We start from the raw sequence: 4,675 nt of genomic DNA on the forward strand, positions 1-4,675 counted from the left end.
AAGTCAGTAATGGATAGTGGAGTAGTAGATAGAGAGCTGGCCTTGGAGCCAGCAAAACCTGAATTCAAGTCCCAATTCCAACATATATTGTCTGGTGGGCTCAGGGCACATCATTTAACCTCTCAGTGCTCTAGGTAGCAGTTTAGACCAGACCAGACTTGCACAACACATGGTCCATGGACCACTAGCAACCCTCCAAAGGATTTTGGACAGTATGTGAAAAATGTAGAGGATGAAAAAAAAAAAAAGTAAAGATGTAACGAGTGCTTTGTCCATGCCCCGCTTAACCCGCCTTCCACTAGACTCTATTGTGCCTATCATGTAACTTGGTGGGTAGGTTGCCACTGCACTTTTTCCTGTTTGTCATGTGACCCACGGCAACCAACCATAATCAGTCTGTCTCTAGTCTGAGAGGAGCGATTTCATGACAAATAAAAAATTTAAGTAAATAAGTGTAATTAATTGATATTAATTAAAATTTCCTTTTTAAAAAATGGTTTATTTGCACAATAGTCTAATCATTAATTATACCTTTACTTGGAAAGTGAGCCACTAAAAACCTATCTGTGGCCCAAAGAAGTTTAGCCTATTTTAATTTTGGCCCCTACCTACTGCTAAATTGGGCAGGTCTGAACTAGACTTTTCAGAGACGGGATTACTTGTGTTGGTAAAAGGAATATTTTTCATCCTGTAATTCCTTACAGTAATGAAATCACAGGTCCACCTTCTATCCCTATCACACTGAAAAGAGATTTAATTACTTACACATACCCCATGGGGGACAATTAGGAGAATACAATCATTTGTAGAAAGGCAAATTTTGGCTCAATAGAGAGAGGAATGATCTAACAATCAGAGCTGCCTCAAAAGTGCCATAAGCTACTTTGGTAGATAGTGAGTTTCTGAACACTAGAAATCTTCAAGTGAATGCTAGATAGCTACCTTTTAGAGGCAGTTAGGCAGCACAGTGGATAAAGCACTGAACCTATAGTCAGTAAGACCACCGGTTCAAATCCTTCCTTAGACACTTACTAGTTGTGTGATCCCAGGCAAGTCACTAAACCTCTATCTGCTTCAGTTCCCTCATCTATAAAATGAGGACAGCAATAGCATCTACCTCACAGGGTTGTTGTGGGGATTAACTGAGACAATGTTTATAAAGCACTTAGCACAATGGCTGGCTCACAGCCTGTGCTTAATAAATGTTTGTTTCCTTCCTTCTTGTCAAATGCTTTCCAGGGGAATCTTGATGAAGCTTGGGTTAGGATAAATTACCATAGGACCTTAAAAAGTGAGATTCTATAATTCCATGATTTATTTTGCATGTAAATTCAGGGAAGCTAAAACATATTGTAAAATGACCTCCCCAAGCTGTCAGTCATGTAGTTAAGAACAGAACAACCTTTCCTGGTCCCAAACGGTAAATCAAGTGAGCAGTAAATCAAATAGAATTTCTGTAAGTGATTGAAAGTCCTAGCTCTGAACAACTTTGAAGGTCCCTGAAAGCTCACCTTTTATTTCATAATTAAGTTCCTCTAAATTTGCATTTCAAGACATTCTACAATAATTCAAGGGCTCAGTGATCTCTTCAAAGTGGATCTCTCCAACAATACAAATTGCAACCCATGTCTGTCTGGCCATCCAGTAAGACTGTCTTCCACGTCCATCACAAATATGCACCACTGAAGCTTCATTCAGTGTGCTGAGTGCTGTCCTCCAGGTCTTCTGGCAACGTATGGATAGCAGTGAAGCATGGAGATTGCCCATTCCTTCTTTGCTTTTCTTCTGCAACCAGCTCATCCTGTATACTGCATTCCCTCTATAATTCCTCATTTGAAATATGTTGTTGCAGTCTGGAACAGTGCCTGGCATGCAGCAGGCACATAATAAGTGTTGACTGATTGTTGACTGCTCACATCCCACCATGAACCTCTCTCTATCTTCCTTTGGCTGATTCTTACCTTCATTCAGTTCTCTAGACATTGTTCCATAACTCCTAACCACACTTGATCCCCAGAAGGATATTGATAATGAATCTAGCTCTTATTTCAAGGAAAAACTGGGTCATAAAAAGCACTGTGCAATATCCCAAATGTAAACCAGACCATTATTCACCTCCTGTCCACTTCTTATCTTGAATAAACACTAACTTCAATACAAAAAAACCCACAAAATATTTTATTTTGAATCTAGCCCAGTTGACTACATACTGAAAGAAAACTTAAAAAAAATGGATGAGTATATATCTAAGTCATTATAGCATGATGGAGAAAAATCTAGTCTCTGAGTTAGGAAGACGTGGGTTCAAGTCCTGCTTCTGTCATATTTGACTGTGTGACCCCGTGCAAGTTGTCTAACCTTTCAGTGTCCCAGGCAACTCTCAAGGACTATAAACAGCCAATAACTTTTGCTTATCTGCATCTGTGGAGGGAGTTTCTTCACTGGGAGTTTGTTGAACCAAAGAAATCACAAGTCTGGAATAAAGAGGAAAAAAAATCCAGGACACACAAGAAAGCATGCCAGTGGGAGTAAGTGACTTTCTGGGGAGTTCTTTACATCTTTAATTCCTTGTATTAATTTCTGTAACTTCAATGGCTTCATTATTAAGGAAAAATAAAGGCTTTGGTAGAAAAGCTTCCTGAATGATGAACAAAGCTGGTTAATTAACAGCACTGTGACTTTTCCTAAGTTGCCAATTCCCATGAGCAAAATGAATAAAATGAATGTTGGAAGAAAATGGAATTGTTTTTATATTCTCAGATGAAAATACTAGATTATAGGAAAAGTAGCTTTTATGGCAAAATCTGCAATAATGGGCTTATGGGGGAGTGTAGTTGTGTATTTTAAAGATGATTGGCCTTTTGCCCCCTTTTGCCTGAATTAGAAAGCCAGCTCTCTTTTAGCCACCAAGCTCTAATAACTCAAATCACGCACATTTCTAAAGCACTTTAAAGCTTGCGAAGCATTTTTCTCACCACAAGCCTATAATGAGGGTAGCACAAACACTATCATGCTTTGTTTTGTTGTTGTTTTTCTCACATACAAAGAAACAGAGCTTCTGAGAAGTAAAATAATCTGTCTTCTTATCAGGTCTGGGACTTGAACCCGGACCATCACAGCTGAAATCTAATGCTTTTTCCATTATGCCTCTTTGCCTGACTAGAGTCTCTCTACTCCATCTTTTCTTCCCCGTCCATTCACCTTTTGTTTTTTTTTTTTGTTTTTTTTTTTCTTTCCATTTAGCTGTATAATATTCTCTTTTCTTTTTTTCCCTTCTTGGATTGTACTTTGTTAGTATGTAACACACCTAGAGAGTATGGCTGATCTATGGTGGTCTTTTAATTATCAGCATAGAGATTAGCCACTCTGTGGTTTATCCATAGCATATTTTTTCATCCCAGGCCAGCTTCCCCGCACTGTGCAGCATGCTCCTGGGATGCATTCCCTGCCATCAGCTGGTGTGTGGGCAGGGGATGCAAACTAATTTTAATATTAGCCTCACCAAAGCATAATTAGGAAAGTAAATCTGTAGCACAATAATTGTAGGATGTATTCCAAAGACAAATATAAAAGATTTGAAGGTTATCTGATGGCTTAGGTTCTCTAAAGTTTCTGTTTCAATGCCTGCCCCAATTGGTAACAACTGAAAGTTCCCAAATACATATCTTTGGAAGAGTTTAGTATATATAAAGAATGATATGTCATATATAAGACATTTGGAGAAGTTAAATTTATTAGTATGATATTAATGAAAGAGGGTAAGCACTATATATTACTGATGCTTGTGAATCCTCAGAATCTAACAGCTCTCTACTGCCATTAGCTGGTGGTTGATGTGATGGTAATTGGGTGGTTGATGTGATGGCAGTTGTTGCAGTTTGGTTGTTATTGTGGTTGTGGTCGTGGGTGCCATTGTTTTTGTTTTTGTTTCTAAATAGAGATTCAACAAGATATAGTGGATAGAGAGACAGTTTGGAAATCAGGAGGACCTTGGTTCAAGTCATACTTCCGACACATTCTATGTGACTCTGAGGAAATTACTTAATCTCAGTACTCTAGGAAACTCTCTGTGGTGAATTTACAGAAATGGTGCCCACCTTTATTGGTAAAGGAAATTTTCTTAATTGAGAATTCCCTATACCAATGAAATTACAGGTTCCCTACTTCTACCTCTATTATTTTTTTAAATAATTCTTTTATTCAATTGTTAAAAAAAAAATCTGGGTTCAAAACTTACCATATGCTCTTATCAGTTGTGTAAACCTTGGGCAAGTAATTTGACCTCTCTTTGCTTCATTTTTCTGATCTGCAAAACGAGGGAGTTAGACTGGATGGTCTCTGAAGTTCCCTTCCAGCTTTAAATCTGCAATTTTATTAACCTATCCACTTGTGCAATAGCCCCCACTGCACGTAAAAGAATAGGGATAAGAGTGATTGTACCTCAGGGTAGTTTCTATCTTCTAGTAGCAGTAGTTTAATACTTTGACCATGTGTAACATTTTTTTACCTGTAAGTATGAGGTCCATTTTGTTTCTATGGCTTAATAATAATGACCAGCATTTATGTAGTACTTTAAAGTTTGCTTAGTGCTTTACAAATGTAATCTTATTTGGTCCATGGAAGTAAAGAAGGAAAGGAAAGGAAAGGAAAGGAAAGGAAAGGAAAGGAAAGGAAA

The sequence above is a fragment of the Vombatus ursinus genome, unplaced genomic scaffold, assembly GCF_900497805.2.
Source record: "Vombatus ursinus unplaced genomic scaffold, bare-nosed wombat genome assembly UNPS02014784.1, whole genome shotgun sequence".
In the NCBI taxonomy this organism is placed as follows: Eukaryota; Metazoa; Chordata; class Mammalia; order Diprotodontia; family Vombatidae; genus Vombatus; species Vombatus ursinus.